A 26,880-nucleotide genomic window follows, 5' to 3' on the forward strand; every position below is an offset into this window, starting at 1 on the left:
TACACAAAAGGAGTCATGCAATCAAAGACTCAGATCCTTGAACCACCTCTGTGTTTCAGTGAAGGAAAATTCCCAGTGTGAAATGAATCTCTCCGTTGTTCCCTGGTTTGAAGAAAATCTCTGTGCGACTGCTTTCCATCATCTGTGTGAGAAGCTGTGAGGGGCTTGCCCTGAGACAGCAGCATTCTGATGATTAAGACAGGCCAAGGTCAGTGTACATAGTAGCTGTCTGGTGTTGGCCTACCTAATCAAATTGTTGCCTTATGGGGCTGAGTGGGAAAAATTGGTGGTTGATTAACTCAGGAAAGCTTTTAACAAGGCTGAACTCAAGGGTATGAAGGCCTCCGCTAAAGAGGATGGTTAGTATGCCTTCTTTTTCTTTGTTTTTTTCCGAGGATTCAGGTATGCTCCCTGGAAGAGTGTTTGTATGTATGTACGTACATATGTATTTTCCAGTTTTATTGAGATGTAATTGACATACAGCACTGTATAATTTTCAGGTGTACAGCATCATGATTTGACTTAAATACATTATGAAATAATCACCACAATGTTCAGTGAATATCCATCATCTCATATAGGTAGAAAATTAAAGAAATAGAAAAAAATTTTTTTCCTTGTGGTGAGAACTCTTAGGATTTCCTCTCTTAACAACTTTCATATATAACACACAGTGATAATTATATTTATTGTGTTGTACATGACGTCCCTAATACTTATTTATCTTATAACTAGAAGTTTATACCTTTGATCACCTTCATCCAGTTCTCCCTCCCCCCATTGTCTGCTTCCGGTAACCACAAATCTGATCTCTTTTTCTATGAGTTTATTTGTTTGCTTTGATGTATAACTGACCTACAGCACTATGTTAGTTCCTGGTGCACAACATAGTGATTTGATATTTCTATACATTACAAAATGATCACCACAATAAACCTAGTTACCATCTGTCACCAGTATGGCTTCTTTTTTTTTGTTTGTTTAACTCAGGCTCTTTTTTTAAAAAATCACGTAACATAAAATTTACCATTAATAATATTTATTATATTCACAATGTAGTGCAACCATCAGTACTATCTAGTTCAAAAACATTTTCATCACCCCAAAGAAAACCTTGTATGCATTAACATTCACTCCTCATTTTCCTCTCTCCCTCATCCCTGATAACCATGAATCTGCTTTCTGTCTCTATGGATGTGCCTATTTTGGACTTTTCATATGGATGGAATCATACAACAGATGGCCTTTTGTGGCTTCTTTCACTTAGCATGATGTTTCCAAGCTTCATCCGTGTTGTTGCATGTGTCAGTACTTCATTCCTTTTTACGACTGAATAACATTCGTTGTATGGATGACCATATTTAAAAAATCCGTTTATCAGTTTATGGCCCATTTTTATTAATTTAATTTTATTTATTTATTTAAAAATTTTTTAAAATTTATTTTATTGAAGTGTAGTTGATTTACAATGTTGTGTTAGTTTCTGCTGTACAGCAAAGTGATTCAGTTATACATATTTTTTTCCATTATCGTTTATTACAGGATATTGAATATAGTTCCGTGTGCTATACAGTAGGATCTTGTTGTTTATCCACTCTAAATATATAACAGTTTGTATCTGCTAATCCCAAACTCCCAATCCATCCCTCCCCACCACACCTACCCCTTGGGAACCACAAGTCTGTTCTTTATGTCTGTGTGTCTGTTTTTGTTTTGTGGCAGTTCATTTATGCCATATTTTAGATTCCACTTTAGATTAAGTGATATAATATATTCGTCTTTGTCTGACTTACTTCACTTAGTATGATAATCTCTAGCTCCATCCATGTTGCGGCAAATGACATTATTTCATTCTATTTTATGGCTGAGTGATATTCTATTGTATATATGTACCACATCTTCTTTATCCATTCATCTGTCGATGGACATTTAGGTTGCTTCCAAGTCTTGGCTGTTGTAAATAGTGCTGCTATGAGCGTAGGGGTGCATGTATCTTTTTGAATTATAGTTTTGTCCTGATATATTGATGACCCGTATTTAAATATCACTGCAAACCTTGGATTGAAGAGGCCCGTCTTGCATGGGACTTCTAAAAATTGTAAAAACCATAAACTATGTCAGTGATCGTCTTAGGTCAAGAGTTTAATATGCCAAATAAATTGTTTTAAAATAATCAGGTGGGACTTCCCTGGTGGCACAGTGGTTGGGAATCTGCCTGCCAATGCGGGGGACACAGGTTCGAGCCCTGATCCGGGAAGATCCCACATGCCGCAGAGCAACTAAGCCCGTGTGCCACAACTACTGAGCCTGCGCTCTAGAGCCACTGAGCTGCAACTGCTGAGCCTGCGTGCTGCAACTACTGAAGCCCTCGCGCCTAGAGCCCATGCTCTGCAACAAGAGAAGCCACTGCAATGAGAAGCCCGTGCACCACAACGAGGAGTAGCCCCCGCTCGCCGCAACTAGAGAAAGCCCGCGCGCAGCAACAAAGACCCAACTCAGCCAAAATAAATAAATAAATAAAAATTAAAAAATAAAAGAAATAATGTTGGCATGGCAACATTAATTTTAAAAAAAATCAAGTTCCTACCAACTAACAGCTGATAGTTTCTGAAAGGTAAAAGCTAGAAGGACTTCTTGACTGGAAATAGAGCCTCTAAGCTCTGTGATAAGGTATTTGCCTTTTCCCCCCACCAACCCTTTTATTGCAGTCCCCCTTGGATGACAGGCCCCAGGACCTCTAAGCTACTCAAATAATTGCCCCAATCATGAGTCAGATGGAACAGAACAGTCGTTCCTCCCAGGGTGGTTTAAGGATGGGGCAGCCATGAGCACCACAGTTGATGCCAGCTTGCTAGTCACCATCAACAACTGCTTCCCTTGCTTCTTGTTTGCTCAACACATGAAAACGCCCAGGAAACGTCCTCCCCTTTCAACAAAAGATTTCAGTATTTCTACTGTCAATAATGTATTGCCTGCTGTTTGCCCCAACCAGAATCTATACTGTGATTGTGCGTGTGTGTGTGTGTGTCTAGTATCACCTAGACAGGGGTTAGCAAGAAACTCCTTAGGAATTCATTTGATGGTGAATGATGGAAAATCCCAAGATTTAAAAGGACCAGAAAAAAAAATGCCCGACTTGCTTTCCAGACAGTTGCAAAATCTCCACCTTCCCTATAATTAAAATCTTGAGACCCACAGAGGGCGGGGAGAGAAGGAAGCACAGGCCCTGAGAGCAGGAAGAAAACATCTAGTTGCTGACCCCTTGGTGGCACCGAGCATTGTTTTAAGAGGTGAGATCTGATGAGGAATAGCCGATTTCCCCTCTCCCCTTTCCAGCTTCTCTTAGTCTTTTTCATACTGAACATTTTAAAGACTTTAACGAGAAAGGGCATCCTGCAGGGAGCAAACCCACATCCTGAAGGAAGGCTCCAAAGCCTGCCTTCCATATTTCCTGTGGTGTAAATCCTGTCGCTCCACAGAGATTGTTTCTCCTCCCCCAGCCAACTGAGGCCTCCTCACATACTCCCATTTTTCTCTCTTTTTCATCTATCCTCTCTTTCTCTTCTTTTTGAGTCCCTCTCAGAATCCTGACAGTCACATCCCTCCCTGGTTATGGTGTTGCACCAGAAGGTCGGGCTTGCTTTCTTCACAGACCATGGCTGTCCATGACTAACTGAAACATCAAGCCCCATATCAGCTGTCCTTCCAAGGCCTCTATGCCATGGTCAGCTAGTGCAGCAGGAGGGAAATATTTTCTTGATCACATAACTTCAGCTTTGAAGGTATTGGTACGTTAAAAACAAACAGAACAGGCTTTCCTACAGCTTTTGTTTTTGAGATCCACTTGGGAATTTGGGTGGGGTTGGAAGAAACCAAGTGTCTGGCCTATCCCAGGGGATATTAGTCACCCAAATTATGTTTTAGGATTTTAAAAATATTAGACGAGTTCGTACATGGTAGTAACTGTCAGACTGGCCACTCCTTGTTGAAGCTTGAGGTTTTGGAATTCTGATCTGTCTTCTCAAAGAATTTGTTTTTCAAAAGTAAAAAGGCCAGTGGAGAAGGATCCTGGGTACTTTCGGAAGGTAATTTCCTTACCAAGGTATATTAACAGTTAAAAAAAAAAAAGGAAGGGGGGCACGAAAAAGGTAGGCATGGTTGAAACAGGTACAAACCCCAAACGTGCTCTCTGCACTAAACATGCGCCATCTGCAGTGGCACTGGTGAGTGCTACCCTGGTCCCTGCACAGCAGGAGAGACTGAGGACAACTGCAGAGAAAGGCAGACACTGAGACCAAAGGGGCTTTGGGATGTACAAAAGCAACTGTATTATTACCACCTTGGGTTCTTGAAAGATTGGGCCTCTTCATGAAACAGCTCGAAGCCCTCATTAGAGGGCTATAGAGCAAGTCAGAGGTAACCCAAGGGCCCAGGAAGGGTTGACAGACTCTTATTCACCAAATTCCAAAGACTCAAACAAGGAAGTCCTGATGGGACTAGCTTTAGCCAGTTAAAAAAAAGTTTCTGCATAAGAGACTCCTAAAATGAAAAGGAATTATCCCAAATAATTTTCACGTTGAAAAAGGAAGACGTCCAAGCCAGGGATGATAGATTTCTATCTTCTAAGGATGAAAATATAAGGAAAAGTGGCTGTTATTTAAAAACCAAAAAAAAGCTTACATCCTCTGAAGTTAGCACTGAGAGGTGATTTGGGTATTGACCCCTCCCCTGCAGCTGACCTTTACATTCCTCTAGAGATGTCCAGTATGGAAGCCACTGGCCACATGTGGTTCTTGAGCACTTGAAATTTATATTCATCAATTAGTCCCAATTATTCCTCAAGGAAGTTAAAGACAGAAATAGTAGATAGTTCAAACTGAGATAGATATAAAATGTACACTGGAATTCAAAGATTTAACATAAAAAAATGTAATATATCTCATCAATAATTTTTTCATATGGGTATATTAAGGTGAAAATATTTTAGATGTATTGAGCTAAATGAAATATATTAAGATTAACTTCATCCTTTATTTATTTTAATGTGGCTACTAGAAAATGTGTAAACATTATGTATGTGGCTTACGTTTGTGGCTCACATTCTAATTGTTGGAGAGCGTTGCTTTAGAGTCCTTTGCTAGTAATCATGGCCATGATCATGCTTAATGGGGATGCTCCTCCTTTGTTCACACTGGCCCGAGCGCGTATAGCACTGACCCGTGGCATGGCTCGAATGTCCAGAAGTCAATGTACTGAAGGTCAGGGGCACACCACCAGAGGAGAAACACAGAGAATCTTGTTGATGAAACAAGGTTTTTAAACCTGGCTTTCTGAAACTGCTTTAATTGAGACCCGACCTGAGGGCTTCTGATAATAGTAGGTATCTAATAGTATTGGGTTCATTTGTTTAAGGCACTTAGAACAGTTCTCATAGAAAATTCTTGAAAACATTCTTTATTATTCACCCTTTTCTTGTGTGAAAATGAACCTCTTTAAATAAACGGGTTTCCCTGACACTAATAACATTCCTTTGTTTTTCTCCCAATTTTTTAGTGTGGGGAATGGTGGCCCCTATTTGCCTATCTACCAGCTACTAGGGGATGCCATTAATTGGGTCGATCCAACTGGGACTTGAGCCAGTCATGGAATATAGACCCTCTTTCTAGTTAGTAGGGTTTGGACATGGTCTGTGGTTCTCCGTGCCACTCTCTTGGTGTCTGGGGTGGATTTTATTTCTGGGGCATTTACTTAAGTGCTAGATGTAGTTTCCCTGCCTTCCTTCCCTAGTGTCATACCTGGGCTCCTTGTCCTTTTTTGTTTGGGACATCTTAGTCATGGAGTCTGTCATGCTTTGGATCTGCCTTTAGCTGAAAGTGCCCCCCACCCTGCCATATAGCCCCTGCTCATTTAATGTGGTCACAGTTAATGATGATTACTTACAAATGATAAAAAAAATTTGGTTTTGAGCTTGCTACTAGTAACCAGGTAATGTGGATCTCAAGTTGTTCAGCTACTGTTAAGATCATCTAGATCAGTGGCTCTGAACAAGGGGAAAACTTCAAAATTGCTTGGGAACATTTTCAAAGGACATATTCTTGGGGCCCATTCTCAGAAATTCTGATTTAGTGGGTTTGAGGTGTGGCCTTGGTATTTGTGCTTCTAAAAGGCTCCCAAAGTGATTCAAGTGCATACACTTGATTGAGACCACCAGCTAGACAATAATAGGAACAGGCATTTTCCTACTCTCAGTTTGGGTGTTAAGCAATTAATTTATTTGATGTCAAGATTAGATGGCTAATGTTTTAGTTCATATTTCACAGGTGTCCGTTTGTAGACACACACACACACGTGTGTGTGTGTGTGTGTGTGTGTAATGCTTTTTGCATTGAACATTCTCAACGTAACTGCCTGGCACATACAAGCTCTGACTAAATGATTGCTGAATTGATGACTCTGCATATTGTATACATATTTGTAGAGAAAATATCTTTAAAATGTATTTCATGAAAATCTTTTTGAGATATCTTTAAAATATCTTTTAAAATGTGTTGAAGGTTTCCATCACATTTCATGTGCTTTAAATAAATGAGAAATGCGCTCCAAAAGAGTCTGGCAGGCGGCCTTGTGGAGAAGGCCGGCTTCAGAGTTGTCTCTGCACAGAAGACTTGGAAGGAGTAACTCGTTTGTTTTCGAACATACAGGAGGGGTGCAGCCGCAGAAGTGGCCTTTGTAGACACCCAGCTCCACTCTGCGGCAGTTCCGCTGTTTCCTTTCTAAAGGAGGCAGCACAATAGAGGAAGATTATCTGCTGTTTGCATCCCCATGGGCAGTGCTGAAGGTGCTGGAAATTCAAGACTGAAAGTCAACGCCCGGTTGGCCAGTGGGAGCCTGGTCTGTGGCTCGCCCGTTAGCTCCAGGAATGATGTTCACAGGTCAGCTGACCCTGTGGGGCTGCCCTGGGCAGGGCCGCACCTGTGACTGCAAATACAGCTGTTGGCCTCTTCACCGACTCACCTTCCCTGACCTGGGGACCTCCAACCCTGATGTTCCTTGGTGGCTAGGTCTGATGTTTCTGCAGGCCCCTCTGTGCTACCCCTACTCCCCACGAAGCCTCCCATTTCTTAGGTTTTTAGAGAAGAAACAACCCACAAACCTATCTAAAAACAATTCAACTGATGCGGAATTCTAAAAATGACTGAAGAATAACATTTATAGGGTCTGAGCCTGTGTTCAAAGCAGTGCTTTCAAGAGCCCTGTGGGAAATCCACACCCACGTGGGTTGGCCAGTTTCATCTTTTCACCCACATTAGATGGTGGTTTTAGTTTGTTTTTAATTTAGCAAGAATTTGTCCAGTGACATCCCACTTTCACCTGCCCTTTGTCAGAGAAGGAAGAAGGGCCATGTTCTCAAGTAGTCGGTCCCTCTCACTCTTTGATAAAATTCCTGTTGTCCTGTTGTTCCCTTTCTTCCCTGCTCAGGCATGACCCCCCTCCATGCCCCAAGCCCCCAGGAACCTTTGTAACTGCAGGGAAAAGAGGAGCTCAAATTAGTCTGAGTGGGAGGGCGGCAGAGGCAGAAAGAGAGAGGAACCGGGGTGCGCAGACTTTCTGCAGGTGACGTTGCACGGCCCGAGCTGCCCCTTGCACTGCAGTCTCCACCCAGGCTTTACTGTCAGTGACAGTAGGTCAGTGCAAACAATCCAAGAAACCACGGGCTGCCCCAGGTACTGCTGCCGCCTCTGGCGCAACAGAAAGTGAGTCTCTGCGGGGAATGGACAATCCCGAAGCGTGGCTGAACACAGCTGGTCTCAGATGCAGAATCGGAGCAGGAGCGAGCAAGGAAGTCTTCACAGATGTAAAAATACTGGGAACCTGAACTTATAGATGGGACATCGGGGCTTTCTTCCTAGTTAGTGCTGGGTGTTGTCACCGTAAGAGGGACAGCTGTTCAGTCAACACGTATTTATTGGGTATCTACTACGTGTTAGGCACTGTGCTGGCTGCTGGGGGTACACTGGTGAGCAAGAGTTCTACTTTCACACATCTGAGAGCAGTGGTCTCCAAATTTGAGTCATTGCAAGTCCCTATAGGAAGAAAATTGAGTCTATCTATGCTGTTTTTATTTATTCATAAATTATGTAATCTATTGCTTATTATGTACATCATAAAATATGTACGTTATAAAATGGACATACAAAATAAGATAATTAGGATGAGATAAATAAATATATACATATATAGAGAGATACATTCTAATATTTTCTTTCCACCCGCCAATGCTTATCTTGTACAACTTCTGCGGGGGCAGACATCCACTTATGGAGACCACAGATGGGATTAAGAGTGTGATCTGGAGTCAAATTTCCTGACCTCAGATCCTCCATTTGTAAAATGGGTGTTACAATAATACCTTCCCCAGAGTTGCAGTAAGATTAAATGAAATAATCCATGTCAAGTGCTTAGACGGCTTCCCAGTATTTGGAAAGAGCTCAATAAATGTTAGTTATTGTTATAATTTGTACAGTCTGTTTGGGAAGAAAAACTAATTAACCAACTAAGTACTTAATTTCAATTGTGATAAGGACCATGAAGGGCAAGTACGGAGGCCAGGAGGCTGTGTGTGAGGGGGACTTAACCTCGTCAGTTTTGAGCTGTGTTTTGAGTTTCGGAGGGAGCCAGGGTTAGAGCAGGGACAGAGCATTCCCAGCTGAGGGGACAGCTGGCATGGAGGCCTGAGGCAGGAAGGAACTTAACCCATTGGGGGAGGGAGACAAAGGCCCCGTGAGAGAGGGAACACTGCCAGATGGAACGGGAGAAGCAGGCTGCCTGGAGACCATGTAGGGCTCCATGGGCATTGTACCTCTCAAGGATCTTTGTTACCAACAACAGAACCCACTCACCACAGTTTAAGCAGAAAAGGACTTTCTTAAAGGATATTAAGACACTCTCAAAATCTCCAGGCGGGTCAGAGAGTCAGGCTTGGAGGTCAGGAAGCCAGAACAATGCTTAGACCAGCCACGCCTCGGGTTGAATCAGCAAAGGGCCTCCGCTACTGCCACCAGGTCTAGACTCCACAGCACAGCTCATGCCGCTGTTGCCCATGAGAGCTAGACACCCACTACCACCTTTTCTAGGCAATGGATTCTGCACAGTTGGCCTCTTCCTGTGGCTCGTTTTTGAATGAAGCCTTGTGTGAGAACATCTGACTGGCAGAGTTTGGATCATGTGGATGAGGCCTTAGCTGCAAGAGAAGCAAGGAAAGTGAATTTTTTGGCATCTACTGAGAGGAGGTGAACACTCCTAAGGTGGGACATTCTCCGGGTGTAGGAATGACGTCAAGGATTTTGGACTTACCTGCTCTCACATCACCAGATGTTTGCTTTGCTGTGGTCAGTAGGATTGGAGAGGGACAGAGAGATTCAGTGTTCTTCTTTGCAGAAATGGGAGAGAAGAAACAAACAACCAAACTCCGAATTCCAAACCACCGAACTCCAAAGCCAACCATTTAAGAAATGAAAAGAATTGCTACCTCCTTTATTTGCAGTAAGTTTAACAAACCCTTTTCAAGGGGCGGTGCTGAAGGAGCTAATGCGTGAGTTTGGATGTCTGTGTGACCAACGCTGAACAAACATGCCTGTCTGAAGGAGATGGCACTCCAGTTTACAGTTTTTCTCAAGCCAATTGTAGGTCTTTTCTCTCAAAGTTACGAACTGGAAAGGCCTGATTCAGAATCCAAAATTAGGTTTTTCTGTGGGGTGATGAGACAAGGCCTGGAAGGACCTGCAGGGACAGAAATAGGAGATAAAAGCATTTTGTATGTCAGAGGAAGATGGGTCAAGGAAGCGAAACAAAGGTCGAACAAGGGAAGCTCTTTCTTAAGAAAAGCTGCTTTCTTTTTTTAAAGTAACCCTTAATGATATCATGATTTTTGTTGATTCAGGAAGCTGGTTGAGTTGGCAGAACTTTTTTATATTAACAGAAACAAATGACTGCTTTAGTTCAAGTAATAAATAATGTATTTCTAAACACAGCAAATATATTTAAAAAATAGCTGCAGAGAAGAAGGTCAAAATGACACTGGGGTAGGGTGATTTCTCCGCAGCTCAATATTTTCTGTTTAGTAGTCTGACTTATGGCCAACGATGGAATTCTTGCTAAGTTGTATTATTCAAAGTAAAATGGTCCAGTACTTTAAAAGTGGAAGATTGATAACTCCTCTAGTATTATAATACAAACCATTTTAAAGAAGTAAATCTTGTCATTATTTTCATGATTTAATAATAATCAGAAATTCTTAACTGATTATTTAACAAGTTAAAAACATTATAAACCAGTTAAATGTAATAAACCCTGTCTTCATCACATACCTACAGATGCATCTTCTTTTTTAGAAAAAGAGTGTTCTTGTGGTCAAAAAAAAAAAAGTTGACTATGTTTTTGGTACGAGCAGCTCCCTGAGACCTGTACTAACTTTTGTTTCAGTGCTTTTCTCTTAAAGCAGTGGTTCTTAATCGTTTGGCAGGTGGGATCATAGATCCCTTTAGCATCTGACGAAAGCTGTGGGCTCTTCCCTGAAGAAATGCTGTCTCACATTACTCCTGCAACAGCTTGGTGTGTAATTTCAAGGAGGCTCAAGGACCCCACATTAAACTCCTGCTCTAAACCTTGGCTTCCCATAACTCATGGGGAAGGGAGACAGGAAGCTCAGGCTGGTGGTCCATGATGATATCTTTGATGATGGACAGTCCCAAATGTAGCAGTGGTAGTAGGCCTCCTTGCATGTCATCCCCTGAAGTACTGGACTTGGTGGTGCTGGCTTAATGGCCAAGAGGAGCTTTGCACCAGGAAATAAGCAGTTGGTTTTATTAACTGCAACAGGCTAGGTAGAATAGAAGTGAAAATGACCACAGCACTGCTGCCCCTGGCTATTCAGGACCTCACCTCCATAAACAAAGAAAAGTCTGCCAGGACCAACACTCTGCCTTCCTCACAGGAATCCTGCCATGTTAGTGCTTTTGAATAATATGTTCTTGTTAACTTAATAAGGAAGAATAGCTTCCTTGTTGAGTTTCTGCTTCCAGCTAGACACGTACATTTTGAAAGGAAGGGGACTTTAATGTCTTAACCCAAAGGGGTGTCTTCTCTGGGTTAGGTCTGGTTGTGGGGACAGGGGTTAGGAGCAGAGTTTGGAGACTGGTCCTTTGTTGAATTCCTAAAACTTCCGAACATACGACAAAGATTTTAATTACATAATTACACATAAGGGTGAAATGAAATACTTCTTCGGACGGGTAGCAGGAAATGTGGATTTCTATAGGGAGGAAGTGGCTGATAGCAGTTCTTTTCCAAAGAGGCTGTGGTGCAGCGTGGTGGCAAGACTTTGGGATTCAGAGTAAAAACGTCTTGTTCTGAACCTGCCTCTGAATCTTACTCAGTGGGGACAGGGGAGCTTTGAGGCTCTGCAAAAAGTGATTCAACCCAAACACACACAGGCCTCATTTTGTGGCTTCAAGGTTTGAATGTTGCTGGTGAAACCATGACAACAGAATTAACCCTGCTTAGTTTTGGGCAAATTTCTCAACTTCCTGAACCCAGTTTCCTCATCTGTGAAATGAGTGTGATAATACCTACCTCATAGTGTTGTTATGTGGAATTAAATGAAATAATACACACTATATATTTCATCAATTCTAAGACACATATTCCTCCCCTCCCCTCCCTTAAATTAAAAAGTTCCCTGAAATTGGGATGGTATCCAGGGGTGGATCCAGGTTTTATGGGGCTGAAACTTATATTATTTGGGGAACTTTAAAAAAAGAGAATGTAAAATGATGAATGCAAAATTAGGTAAAATGTGAATATTTGTTTAGATGAGAAAGGAATCACAACAAATTATAAATTTTAAAAAGCTGAAATAAATCACGAACACCTTAAAATCCACAAAAAACACTGTAATATTTATTAATTAACTGCCTGACACGCCTCTATAATACCTCTTTGTCCTACAATTTTTTGGCTGTATAACAGTGATTTTGTTATGTCATTTTCTATACAGAGAATAGGTAGGCTATTCAGTCTTCCTTCTCTGTGGTTGATGGAGAATTATTTTTTACTATAGGTAATTTGGAGAAGTGTTTTCCAGCTTCACCACTTATTTTAGGTAATGTCAGATAAATTTTTAGGATTGTCAAATTTGGGGAAACCTCTATGAAGTTTCTTTCATATGGGAGCTATAAGATTTGGAAAAATTTTCCACGGGCTAATTTTTGGCTTCATATACTTCAAACCGTGTTTTTTCCCACTACTCGTGCCATATACCTCTGGTGAGCGTGGTGGGACATGTTGACACTCGGTACAACCTGGAGCCCTGCACTGAGGGTCTCACTGCAGGAGAGCTGATGGGGTGGAGGGTAGAAGAGGTGGACGCGGTTGCTGCACCAGAATGACCAGCAATGACTTGACTGCACGAATGTGACTGCGACCACATGCCCACATCCCACTGAACCCAGACTAAATGTATCCCCAAGTCAACTTTCCCTTTAAGAAGATCCCCAAATTGCCCATGGCCACTCCAGTGCCAGCCAACACAAGGGGAAGTATGGCAGAGGGGAAGTCAGAGTGCAAAGAGACAGTGGTCTGATTGCAGCTAAAATACCTTTTGCAAATTTTACAAAAATATGTGGCCATGTGAACACACTACTGGGGCCCCTCTGGGAACCTTGGGAGGGTCTGTGCAAGTGCAGGGCCTTGAGACTTATTAAGTTTCCTTAGCTTCGCAATAAATACACCCTGGATGGCATCCTTCAATTAATTGGTAGTGATTTTGCTTTTCTGGTGGCACATAAAATAATGGGTATGTTACAGATGGTGGCAACTTTGATTCCATCTGATACATGTAAAGCATCCCACACAGTGCCTGGCACACACACCAGGGGTTCAGTAAGTGTTCCTTCCTTCCTCCCCTTAGTGAAAACCCAAAAAACAGGGCTCCATCAACGGAGGGGACTATGCCCTTCAAGTGCATTAGTGAAGAATCAGCTTTGTATAAGTTGATAGACCATTAGTTTGCCTATAAAATTTTAAATTGCAGTTTTTGAATTCATAGATCTTAGCTCAGAGTCAATGAAAAGTGATTGATAGGTAACCAGCAAGTGCCCAGGGACAGATGATGTCCTGTTGCTTTGTCAGTGGTCGATAATAGTGTACTCACCTCCAGCCAATCTCTAACAAAGAAGGCCCAGCCCTAAGAAACAGGAAAAAAATGGCTACAATGCATTAAAGACACCTGACTTGTGCAGAGTAAAGGAGAATTTTCCCTGGTATCAGCCCTGATGCTGCCCCTCTGTCTTCTTGAAGGGCATGTGGAAGAAAACCTGAGCTCAAGCCCAGAGTCAGGACACAGTGAGAGCCCTTGTGTTTTATTTTCCTTTCCACTTCCTTCTTCATCTTATGTTTTGCTCTTCCTTTCCTCCATTTTGCCCACATTTTCTAGATTGTTTTCTTATTGTCACTTCCTGCAAAAAGAAAAAAGATTCCACTGTTCATTGTGTGTTAGTGCTCTTGGGCGTCCTATCTGACTTTCTACACCTCAGAGGTATTTATATACAAAGGATTAAGGTGTGGAGTACTGACACAGTAGGGGTCTGGGAAGCCCATTTCTGTGGGAATGTAAGCTGATACAGCCACTATGGAGAACAGTATGGAGGTTCCTTAAAAAACTAAAAATAGAACTACCGTATGACTCAGCAGTCCCACTACTGGGCATATACCCTGAGAAAACCATAATTCAAAAAGAATCATGTACCACAATGTTCATTGCAGCACTATGTACAATAGCCAGGACATAGAAGCAACCTAAGTGTCCACTGACTGATGAATGGATAAAGAAGATGTGGCACATATATACAATGGAATATTACTCAGCCATAAAAAGAAACGAAACTGAGTTATTTGTAGTGAGGTGGATGGACCTAGAGTCTGTCATACAGAGTGAAGTAAGTCAGAAAGAGAAGAATAAATACCATACGCTAACACATATATATGGAATCTAAAAAAAAAAAAAAAAAAAAAAACGGTTCTGAAGAACCTAGGGGCAGGACAGGAATAAAGACGCAAGCACAGAGAATGGACTTGAGGACACCGGGAGGGGGAAGGGTAAACTGGGACAAAGTGAGAGAGTGGCATGGACATATATACACTAGCAAATGTAAAATAGATAGCTAGTGGGAAGCAGCCGCATAGCACAGGGAGATCAGCTCGGTGCTTTGTGCCCATCTAGAGGGGTGGGATAGGGAGGGTGGGAGGGAGACGCAAGAGGGAGGAGATATGGGGATATATGTATACATATAGCTGATTCACTTTGTTGTACAGCAGAAACTAACACAACATTATAAAGCAATTATACTCCAATAAAGATGTTAAAAAAAAAGTATTTTCTTTCTCTGGCACCAATTTAAATTTGCCGTAATTCTGAGGCTGCCTACACGTTTCATGTGCGACTGTGTGTTAATGCACCCCATTTGCCCCAAATCATGGGTCAAGCTGCATTTCAGAGTTGGTATAATTTTTTTTATTATTATTTTTATTTATTTATTTATTTTTAAGGCTGTGTTGGGTCTTCGTTTCTGTGCGAGGGCTTCCTCCAGTTGCGGCAAGTGGGGTCCACTCTTAATCGCGGTGCGCGGGCCTCACGTTGTCGCGGCCTCTCTTGTTGCGGAGCACAGGCTCCAGACGCGCAGGCTCAGTAATTGTGGCTCACGGGCCCAGTTGCTCCGCGGCATGTGGGATCTTCCCAGACCAGGGCTCGAACCCGTGTCCGCTGCATTAGCAGGCAGATTCTCAACCACTGCGCCACCAGGGAAGCCCCTGAGAGTTGGTATAATTATAATGGTGTTATTTCATGAACTATAGGGATTGTGAATAATTAAGATTCATTCTAGAATGAGCAAGGAATTTACTGGAATAAAGGGATGTAATAAAAAAGCAAGCCTCTTTCAATTTCTAACAAGGAGCTTGGTGAGTCTGTAATCTGATTTTGTAACAATTGTTTTCCTTAAAGTAATTTGGATGCTACATTATTTCTAATTATTATGATTTCCTGTTTAGAACCCAGATACCTTCTTGATATGTCCCCCACAGTATATTTCTGGAAATGACTTCAACCAATTACATTAGCTTTCACTCTCTTGGTTTCAATGTGGTTCACCAGACAGGAACCAGGCTGCTCTAGTGTGCAGCCCAGATAGCGTGAGGCAGTGGGTTGAAATTTAAAATTACCCGAAGGTGCTATGTGGTCTGAAGGGTGCCTAAGTGGAGGAATGTGACACAGCTGAGGGTTCTGATGGGCGGGGGTGGGGCTGTTTTGATGTCTGAAATGTCTGACCAACTGTTCTTTTAGGGATGATGTTGATGACTATTTCATCTGGTACCAAGTCTACTTTCAATGTTTGACTAAGGAAGGTGACAGTGATGACAACAATAATGAAATTTACCTTCAAAAAATTTCCCCTTAAATGTTGTAGATGTAGCAGCTTAGGACAAATCAGAGAAGAGTCCTTATGGTCTTCTTCATGTTACTACTTTTATGAATAATAATGCTTTATCATTTACAAAGACCTTTCCATATTGTGTGGCAGATATCATTGGTCCCATTTTACAGGTATTTAAACTGAGGCACAGAGAGGTCCAGGTATGTATTCAGTGTTGCTTAGAGTAAGCAGGGGAGATGGTACTTAAACCCCATTTCCCTGTTCCCACTTCTCCCCTAGTGATGTCATACCCCATGCAGCAGTGGTGGCAGGGGTTCACAGGAAGTTGACAGGGATCTTCAGCCCCCTCTGGGTACCCTCTACACTCTGTGAATCTGCCAGGGGAGCAACATGCTCCAACACTGTCCCTAAGGGGCGTGTGCCCTCTCCCTGTACACATACAGGCTGTCAGAAGACTAAGGAATTCTACATGAGAGGGATTTTTATAACACCTGCATTGACCCTCTCAAAGATCTGGAAGCATCATCCAGCTACACAGGGCTAGCTGGGATTTCAGGCATTTAGCATGGAGAAAACACATTCTTCTCCAGAGTCATTTTCAGCTATTATTCATATGTCTAAGTTTAAAAAAGAGGGCAAACCTACCTTGGGCCAAATGAAGGTGTTTGTGTGAGCACGTGTTTCCCCTTTTCCCTTTCTGAAGTCAAGTTTCTTGGCACATTTGGCAGTTTACCATCAGAAAGCTAAAGGCAAAGACAGAAACTGAAGACAGGAGATGCTCTTCTGTGCTGTCTTGTCCTCCTGATACACTGAAGAAATACTCAGAAGAAAGGTAATGTGGGGCTCCTGCAAAAAGATTCAGCCTATGAGAGTGCAGAGTGGCTGGGAACAAGACACTCAGAAAGCAGAGATCTTTTAAACCTCACTTGGTAAAACCAATGCTTCAGCTACTCCTCTGCTCCCACTCAGTAGTGGGACGCAAGACCTGGGAGAAATTTCACCGAGAAAGAAGTGGTTGTTTACAGCACAGACAATAGGCCGGCAGGTTTAATTTCCCCTCAGTTTTATAAGAGCATGTAACTTGAAACCAGTTTAATGAAATAACTCCTGGATTTCAATGGCTGATGACTTGGGCCAGAAAGCCTGGAACCGCCACGGTTACTAAGGATGTGGTGGACAGGGGGCCAGGAGCCCACAAGCTGCAGTAACTATGGGCCAAAGCAGGCCTCCAGTAGCGCTCTTAGGCCTGGGAGTGTGGAGGCCTTTGAGAAGGTCAGCGGGGGGCCCCCATGAGTCACGGCTTTTGTGTTTGGGACTGTGCCCTCTTCTGGAATCCCAGCTACCTGTGCTCTGGATTACTTGGCCTGAACTGTTTGACAGTGTCTCCCTGTGCCAGGGCTGCCGGGGAGGCAGAAGGAATCCTTTGGGATTTGAAGCCCAACAGTTGTGGACTAGGCATGGCTAAGAGGTCTCTGGGGGCGGTCATCAAGTCCAAGGTGTTCATGTGTGGGCAAGACGTTCTCGCTCTGGATGAGCAGAGCCTGTGCTGAGCCTTTCCCCCGCTCTTCCAGAGGGGTGCAAAGGGTCGTTGACATAACACGCTGATAGTGGTGGGTAAGGTCAAGGAGTTTGGAGTCAGATCAACCCACTTTCATATCCTGCCAACCGTCTCCCCCGCCCACTTATTCTGTGATGTCAGCAAATTAACATTTTTGAACTATCATTTCTTCAACTGGAAAATGGGGGTAATAATAATAAACTTTATAGAATTGCTGGGAAGATTAAATGAGATAGGTATGCCACATGCCCATCTCATACATGGCCAAAGGTAGGCACTTGACCATTTTGGCCGTGGGGAAACATTACCTGCTCAGCTGGCTGAAGTTTGCCAGAAAACACCTTGATACATTAATCTTTGTGAGAGAAAATTAGGGAGCAGAGTGTAAATCTCAAATTTTTCATCAATTCAGTTCATCTGACATATACTTTTTTTTTAACATTTATTTATTTATTTATTTATTTATTTATTTATTTATTTATTTATTTATGCTACGTTGGGTGTTTGTTGCTGCCCACAGGCTTTCTCTAGTTGCAGTGAGCAGGGGCTGCTCTTCGTTGTGGTGCACGGGCTTCTCATTGCGGTGGCTTCTCTTGTGGAGCACAGGCTCTAGGCGCACGGGCTTCAGTAGTTGTGGCACATGGGCTCAGTAGTTTTGGCGCATGGGCTTAGTTGCTGACATATATTTAAAGTGTCTTATATGCCAGGTGCCGAGGACCCAGGGATGAATAAGGTAGAGCTCTGCCTTCAGTAAAAGCGCTTTCTTTCTTTTTTTTTTTTTTTGGCCACATGGCTTGTGGGATCTTAGCTCTCCGACCAGGGATGGAACCCGTGCCCCCTGCAGTGGAAGCATGGAGTCCTAACCACTGAACTGCCAGGGAATTCCCTAAAAGCACCTTCTGGTGCAGTGTGTTTCAAGTCTTTGACTATGACCAATGATAGGAAATACCACAATGCAGTACACACTCATACACAGTATTTATACAAAAATTGGAACAAAAGTTTCTTAAAATAATACTTGCCTTTGCATGCAAAGAACTCTTTTTTTTTAACATCTTTATTGGAGTATAATTGCTTTACAATGGTGTGTTAGTTTCTGCTATATAACAAAGTGAATCAGCTATACATATACATATATCCCCATATCCCCTCCCTCTTGCATCTCCCTCCCACCCTCCCTACCCCACCCCTCTAGGTGGTCACAAAGCACTGAGCTGATCTCCCTGTGCTATGCGGCTGCTTCGCACTAGCTATTTTACATTTGGTAGTGTATGTATGTCCACGCCACTCTCTCACTTCGTCCCAGCTTCCCCTTCCCCCTCCCCGTGTCCTCAAGTCCATTCTCTACGTCTGCGTCAAAGCACTCTATTTTTATGCTATTTTATTTCATTTAAAAAATGCCAATGGTGACTCACTAAATTGATTTTATCCTGCTTACGGATCACAACCTTTAGTTTGAAAAATACTAACTCTGACCTTCGCTATGACCAGGGCTGGCATGAGCCTTTGTGAAAACTGTATGGGAGTCTAGGGGGGTGACCACTCAGAAGGGGCAGGAATAGGTCTGGATCTTGATTATTATAAGACAGGCTTGAATTCCATCCCCTTTACCTTTGATTATTAATTTAGAGATGGACGTGTGACACAATTCTAGCCAATGATACAAGAAAGGACATCTTCAGTGGGGCTCCTGGGAATGGTTTTCCCTGCTCTAAAAAAGGGGCCTGGGGAAGGGACATTCCTTTTTCTGCCCCAGGCACTGTTGTCTACCTGTGCTGCTTGGACCTGGGGCAACGTGAGCCCTGAACCTGGTCATCACAGAGTGTGATGGAAAGAAAGAACCTGGGTTCCTGGTGACATTTCAGAGCCACTGAATTAACTAACTTTGGAATTGCCCTACTTCTGGACTAGTTATATGAGATAATACATTTTTCTTATTGTTTAAACTTCTTTTAGTTGGGGGTCTCTATTATTTACATCCCGAATGATGGACTGGTTTACCTGTCTCTCTTTTTTAAAAATTGAGGTATACTTGCTTTATAATATAATATTCTATAAGTTTCAGGTGTACAACATAGTGATTCACAATTTTTAAAGGTTATACTCCATTTATAGTTATTATAAAATATTGGCTGTATTTCCTGTGCTGTACAATATGTCCTTGTAGCTTATTTATTTTACACACTGCAGTATGAATCTCTTAAGCCCTTACTCCTGTCTTGCTCCTCTCCCTTCCCTCTCCCCACTGGTAACCACTAGTTTGTTCTTTATATTTGTGAGTCTGTTTCTTTTTTTTATTTTATTCACTAGTTTGTTTTATTTTTTAGATTCCACATATAAGTGATATCATCCAGTATTTGTCTTTCTCTATTGGACTTATTTCACTAAGCATAATATCCTCCAAGTCCATCCATGTTGTTGTAAATGGTAAAATTTCATTCTTTTTTTATGACTGAGTAGTATTCCATTGTAAATATATACCACATCTTCTTTATCCATTCATCTGTTGTTGGATACTTAGTTGCTTCCATACCTTGGCAATTGTAAATAATGCTGCTATGAACACTGGGGTGCTATGTATCTTTTCAAATTAGTGTTTTTGTTTTATTTGGTTATATACCCAAGAGTGGAATTGCTGGATCATATGGTAGTTCTATTTTTAGATTTTTGAGGAACTTCCATACTGTTTTCCACAGTGGCTGCACCAATTCACATTCCTACCAACAGTGTGCAAGCGTTCCCTTTTCTCTACATCCTTGACAACATTTGTTTATTTGTGATCTTTTTAATGATAGCCATTCTGACAGGTGTGAGGTGATATCTCATTGTGGTTTGGAGTTGCATTTCTCTGATGATTAAAGATGTCAAGCATCTTTTCATGTACCTGTTGGCCATCTGTATGTCTTCTTTGAAAAAATGTTTATTCAGGTCTTCTGCCCACTTTTTACCTGAGTTTTTTGTTTTTTTGATGTTGAGTTGTGTGAGCTGTTTATATATTTTGGATATTAACCCCTTATCAGTCATATCATTTGCAAATATTTTCTCCCATTCAGTACGCTGTCAATGGTTTCCTTTGCTGTGCAAAAGCTTTTAAGTTTAATTAGGTCCCATTTGTTTATTTTTGTTTTTGTTTCCATTGCCTTAGGAGACAGGTCCAAAAAAATATTGCTATGATTTATGTCAAAGAGTTTTCCACCTATGTTTTCTTCTAAGAGTTTTATGGTTTCCAGTCTTACATTTAGGTCTTTAATCCATTTTGAGCTTTTTTTTTGTATATGGTGTTAGAGAATGTTCTAATTTCATTCTTTTACATGTAACTGTCCACTTTTCCCAGTTACCTGTCTCTGGCATCTGGAGCATGTGCTATGAATTTTTAACTTTGAATCACTTGGGAACCAGTAGAATCAGATTAAGGCCACTTAATTAACCCCTTAAATATGGTGTTTAATTAGGTTCACATTATGCAAATGGACACCTTCTAATTGTAAACTGTGGAATGACTAAATTGATTTTAAAATTTTAGTTAACCAATGCAACAAGTCATTCAGCTGTGTGATTAGGGGCAAATTACTTCACATCTCTGTGCCTCAATTTCTTCATCTGTTTATAAAACAAGAACACTGGACTAGAGATTATTTTCCTGTCTAAGATTTTGTGATGCTCTAGGATAGCGCTGAGTGAATTCCACAGAGAAAGAAGTTTGCCTAAAGTGGCTGTCATGACTATTTGTGGGGCCTTTATGTTTGAATAGAAAGTTTTATTTTGGAAGCTGGGGTTGGTGGTGGTGATGTGTTGAGATTTTATAGGACAGGGTTAGCAATCCGAAACTCTAGATTTAGGTCGTGGCTCTACTGTTTGGTGGCTATAAAAACCTCATAAGGGGCTTCCCTGGTGGCGCAGTGGTTAAGAATCCGCCTGCCAATGCAGGGGACACGGGTTCCAGCCCTGGTCTGGGAAGATCCCACATGTAGCGGAGCAACTAAGCCCGTGAGCCACAATTACTGAGCCTGTGCTCTAGAGCCCGCAAGCCACAACTACTGAAGCCCATGCACCTAGAGCCCGTGCTCCACAACAAGAGAAGCCACTGCAATGAGAAGCCCACACACTGCAACGAAGAGTAGCCCCCCCTCGCCACAACTAGACAAAGCCCGCATGCAGCAACGAAGACCCAACGCAGCCAAAAATAAAATAAAATAAATAAATTAAAAGAAAAAACTCTCATAGGTTACATCATTCACTGTGTACAAGGCTGCCTTGGATACTCTGTTCTCTATGAGCATCTGTTTCCCCTTCCATAAAATGGAGATAATAGTCTGTACCTTATCTGTTGACTTTGCAAGGGGGTGTGAGAATCAAATGAGGAATATAGATAAAAACAAAGCACTTGGTTAGCCATTAATGTGTTATGCAAAAGATGTCGCTGTCTTGGTGATGTAAACCATAGTGTTCGTTTAGCTTGTGAAATTCTGTGCTGTGTTTCTAACAAACTCTCAGAAAACTACTTAGGTCCCAATTTTGTGCCAGAGAAATAACCATGCTCCTTGGCTGTGCCCTCAGGCTCTCCCTTTACTCCTTTCCTAGTTTCTAAAGAACTAACTGTTTATGGCTTAATAGTGGGCACAGTCCCCTGATTTTATTCCATCTCTTACTTTTCTCACTTGCTAATAAATAACTTCCATGCAGAGTGAAGTATGTCAGAAAGAGAAAAACAAATACTGTATGCTAACACATATATATGGAATCTAAAAAAAAAAAAAGTTTCTGAAGAACCTAGGGGCAGGACAGGAATAAAGACACAGACAGAGAATGGACTTGAGGACACGGGGAGGGGGAAGGGTAAGCTGGGACGAAGTGAGAGAGTGGCATGGACATATATACACTACCAAATGTAAAATAGCTAGTGGGAAGCAGCCGCATAGCACAGGGACATCAGCTAGGTGATTTGTGTCCCCCTAGAGGGGTGAGATAGGGAGTGTGGGAGGGATGGAGATGCAAGAGGGAGGGGATATTGGGATATATGTATATGTATAGCTGATTCACTTTGTTATACAGCAGAAACTAACATACCATTGTAAAGCAATTATACTCCAATAAAGATGTTAAAGAAAAAAGAATGTGTATATATATATGTATAACTGAATCACTTTGCTGTACAGCAGAAATTAACACAACATTGTAAATCAACTATACATCAATTAAAAAAATAAAATTCCATAAGGGAGAAAAAGAAATAAAATAAGGGAACTGAGCAAATGACTTGAAGGGTGCAGAGGTGAGTTTTGAGTTGAGTATAGATCTGTCTGGAGTTGACTTTCTCTTAGAAAAACCCACATTTTCATTCAAATACAGTATTGGCTCAGAAAACAGAACACTTAGTGGTCCTTGGTAGGCAAGTCGATGAATTAAGCATAAATAAACAAGCATGTTGATTCGTTGTCCCCTGACAACGGGCTCTGGTTGTAAAATAAAAGAGGAATAATTAATATTCCAAACTAAATGTGAGGAGTCAGGCTCTTCCTGCCTTTTTTTCTCCAATATGAAATTCTACAGGTCTTACTCATTCTTGTTGGTGATCTAATCTGAGTACCAGGAGATTAAATGATTTTCCTAACTGGTGAGTGTCTCTCACAAAATCCGTCATTGGAGCTGGGGCCCAGTGCCTGGCCTGTGCTCCTAATAACCATCCCATATGTCTCTATAAATAGACCATTATCAAATGCTTTTTATCGGGTTTGGATTGGACAATGACCATGACTCTTAATGTCCCTTCCTTCCCTCTCATCTGATTTTAAATTATCTCTGACAGTCAGGATGTAAGTCTGCTGTGTTCAGAGTTCAGAGTTCTGAACACAATTTCCCAACATAAGGCAGCCTGGAAATACATATTCTAGACAAAACATGGAAATCCTACCAATTGGTGGTAAATTCCCTCCGAGTTTCTCTCTTCCCTTTCAGGAAACATGGCTCAGGTCTCCCGTCCTTGTTAACACCAGCTCCTCCGGTCTGGCGATAAATCATCACCTTGGCAACACCGCTTCCCACGATCCACAAAGCTTTGGACAGCCAGCCTCTGTTTTGCCTTTGTCTCCTAGTCTTTGGCCAGTAGGGTACAGGAGCCCGTGACCCTGCTCATCCCAGCTTTGTTTTGTCCAAGCTCTTTTGTGCAAAGAGGAAAACCAGGATTTTGAAGCATGCTCTGGGCTGGGCTGGCACGGTGCACTGCGAAATAAATCACAACTCCTGTATTTTAGAGCAGCTGAACATTAGCACTTTTAATGGACAGGAGAGTCTGGCCAAAACAGGACTGGGATGAACAGGGTTATCCTTTCAGAATGCTGATTTTGGGGGGAGAATGCCTCTTCCCTGTTTTTATACGTCATGAGTCCCCTTCCCTTCCAGGCAGCTGCTGAGATGAAGGAGTTCCTGCAGCAAGCATCCTACTCACAACCACATGCTGACTGCACAGAGTAGGCACAGTCTGTATCTTTCAAATCTGCATGCACACAAGTCATTAACCCTGCAAAAGTCAGGAGAGGAGGTTTAATTTAATAAAATGAATTAAAATGTAAACACAACACCAGTTAAAAACCAACAGTTTCATCTTCAGCTTTCAAAGGCTATACCAACTGGTTGCAAAGGGGAAAAGGATTAACATTTACTGAGAGCCAAGTATGTGCTAGGCTCATTAAATTCTCACAACAACCCTATGAAGCAGCTACTATTTTTGCTTCATCCCCACCCCTTTGGAGGTTATGCCAGGCAGTGGTGGTGGTGGTGGCTGCTGACACTGGCAACAGGAAAGGGGTTTCAGAAGCAGTGCCTAAGCCACATGCCTTTTAATTGTCCTGGGAGACATCCCTGGATAAGTAGGTAGAACCAACAGGACTTTGATGGCCAAAGCTTCCAGCATGACTTTCTGTAAGCACTTGGGGAAACACACTGTATAACCCCATCAAATTATGTTGAACTAAACTGCGTGCCTCGGTTGTGGGATAAGGTTGGTTCAATCACCCATGTCTCATACCCAGTGATTTTTAAGACCTGTATCTCAGTCAGTTTGGGCTGCTATAACAGAGTACCATAGACTGGTGGCTTAAACAACAAACATTTATTTCTCACAGTTCTGGAGGCTGGGAAGTCCAAGAATAAAGTGGTATCAGATCCAGTATCCATGAGGACAATCTTCTTGGTTTGCAGAGGATCATCTTCTTATTCCATCCTCACATGGCCAAGAGAAAAGTTATCCCTCTTGTGTTTCTTCTTATAATGGTATAAGCCCATTCACGAGGGCTCCATCTCTCAAGGCCATACCTCCTAATACCATCACATTAGGGGTTAGGATTTCAACATATGACTTTGGGGGAACACAGAATTTTTTTTTTTAACATCTTTATTGGAATATAATTGCTTTATAGTGGTGTGTTAGTTTCTGCTGTATTACAAAGTGAATCAGCTATACGTATACATATATCCCCATATCCCCTGCCTCTTGCATCTCCCTCCCACCCTCCCTATCCCACCCCTCTAGGTGGACACAAAACACTGAGCTGATCTCCCTGGGAACACAAAATTTAATCCATGACTATCTGGTTTCAATGTCTCTGAGGGTATCAGATTCATCAAAGGGGCTCAAATACTTTAGTATGGATGCACCTGTATGATCTGACTTTTCATTTGGTATGATCTGGCTAGTAACAGCTCAGGAGTTGGGTTAGGAGAAGGAATCTTAAAATTCTGCACCCAAGAGGCAGTAGGGTATAGTGGTTACAAGCACAGATTTTGGGTACAGAGTTCGGATTTAGACTGAAGTTTGTCATCCAAATTCTCCTACTTGTTCCATGTGTAACGTTAGGCAAGTTACTGAACCTCTCAATGCCTCAGTTTCTTCATCTATAAAATAGTGATGATAAACATGACTCTTACCTCCCACAGAAATTGTGAAGATTAAATGAGTTAATATGCGTAGCATTAAAAGCAGTGCCTGGCATTTAACAAACCCTTTACAAATATTTGCTGTTATTGTTGTTATGGTGCTTGTATTTGTTTGCCAGGGCTGCCATAATAGAGTACCACAGACTGGTTCGCTTAAACAACAAACATCTATTTTCTCACAGTTCTGGAGGCTAGAAATCTGAGATCAAGTTTGGATATCTTCTAAGGGCCTTGAGGGAAAGATCTGTTCCTCTCTCCTTGGCTTGTAGATTGCCATCTTCTCTCTGTGTTTGCAGATGGTCTTCCTTCTGTGTGTGTGTCTGTATCCAGATTTCCTCTTCTTATAAGGACTTCAGCCGTACTGGATTTGGGCCCACCCTAATGACCTTATTTTAACTTACTTACTTCTTTAAAAACACTATTTCCAAATGATTTTTTTTAAGATATGAATTTTTGAAAGACACAAGCCCACAACAGTGCCTAAACAAGGTTCTTGTTGAAAATCACTTTCAGAGTAAATTTTATTCTTACAAAGTTGACTGTTTTTTCCTTTTTTTGAGTAATTAATGTAAAATTTCCACCTTTCTCATATTATGTCCTACGTACAGACTGCTTTTTAAAAAATTCGCATAAGTATTGGATTGGCCAAAAAGGTCGTTCAGGTTTTTCCGTAAGATGTGGAAAAATCCGAACGAACTTTTTGGCCAGCCCAATATCTTGGTCAAAGTTCTATGGCTGCCGGACAGGATGGATTCAATGTTCCCCTCCCCCAAGGGAAAACCCATGGAATTGTAGATCAAGCAATGACTCAGTACCTAAACTTAGGGCAGGGTCATTATAATACACTTGAGCTTTTTTGGGTACACTCAGCTTTATTATTTTGTTATTGATAACTAACCATGAGCAGTCACTTTTTTTCAACAGATTGTTATTAGTTAGGAAATACCATGTCAGTGAAGTCCCGAAATGCTGATGGCTGGCGTGAAGAGGTAGCTCTGAGTGTGAGCTGGGACTGGTCAGGCATGGTTGAGTCCTGGTGGAACTCACCTGGGGTTTGACTGTCTACATACAGTCATTCTCACACGGGTGGGGCACGTTATAAGCAAGATTCTCTGGGTGGCAAATGTCAGAAACCAACTCCAGCTAGCTTAAGCAGAAAAAAAGGCTATACTGGGAGGATACTGGGAAAACTCACCAAGTCCCAGGAATCACTGAATTCCCAGGACTCAGGTGGACTGGGGACCAGGGCAGGAGTTCTAGGCCTGTGCTGGGTCTTTTCCATTTGCCTCTCCAGTCGACTTTCTACCCTTCCCACCCTGCTCTGTGCTTCTATGGACTATATGATGGGCTCTAGGGACTGTATCAATGGGCTCCTGTTCCCTTGACTTCTGGTTGGGTTTGGCCAGTGGTGTATCCTGCCCAGAGATCAGAGGAAGAAAGGAGAGTGAGATCAGGATGTTTCTTCCCTTGGCTCCCACCTTGGGGAATGCCTTGGGTTGGGCAGTCTCTTGGCCGGCAGTCACAGGTCATCTTACGTTTACCTTCTCAACATGACACTCTCCTTCCAAGTTCCAGCAACCCCTATGCCTTTCATCTCTTTGGCCTTAGCTGTGGTAACGGCTCTGTTTTTACCATCCCCAGGGAACTGCACTACCCCTTGTGGTTTCCCTGCACCCTGACTAGTGCTGTGCTGGGCCACGTCGGAGCTTGAGGCAAAAGGAAATAGCAGTAATACTGATCCTGTCATTGTTTAAAACGTTGGTATCTTCTTCATCATAGATATTTTTTGCATTAATTTTGATTTTTTAAACTATTGCATTAAAATATAATTAAACATAAACAATAAAAGTATAATTTATCTTGCTTACTAAGATTTGTGGTGCCCCCTTAAATTTTGCACCT

General features: G+C 42.0%; 2 long non-coding RNA genes across 9 annotated transcripts in view; one reads left to right on the forward strand and one right to left on the reverse strand.

Moving 5' to 3' along the window:
* The window catches only part of LOC309662588, a 190,714-nt gene that overhangs the window by 106,588 nt on the left and 57,246 nt on the right, over positions 1–26,880 (forward strand). For 4 of the 8 annotated variants that reach the window (XR_014264771.1, XR_014264772.1, XR_014264773.1 and 1 more), the window contains exon 3: positions 60–208. The exons of 3 other annotated variants lie outside the window; for them this stretch is intronic. This is a non-coding gene — a long non-coding RNA (uncharacterized lncRNA). Of the gene's footprint in view, positions 1–59; positions 209–2,177; positions 6,367–26,880 lie in introns of those variants that run through there. One more of the 8 variants, XR_014264776.1, reaches the window with a different exon arrangement.
* Positions 7,489–25,315, reverse strand: LOC309662607. Its single transcript, XR_014264811.1, has 2 exons — positions 22,958–25,315; positions 7,489–14,865 (listed from the first exon to the last, which is right to left on the reverse strand). It is a non-coding gene; the product is annotated as an uncharacterized lncRNA (long non-coding RNA).

The sequence above is a fragment of the Balaenoptera physalus genome, assembly GCF_965194825.1.
Source record: "Balaenoptera physalus genome assembly, chromosome: 6".
In the NCBI taxonomy this organism is placed as follows: domain Eukaryota; kingdom Metazoa; phylum Chordata; class Mammalia; order Artiodactyla; family Balaenopteridae; genus Balaenoptera; species Balaenoptera physalus.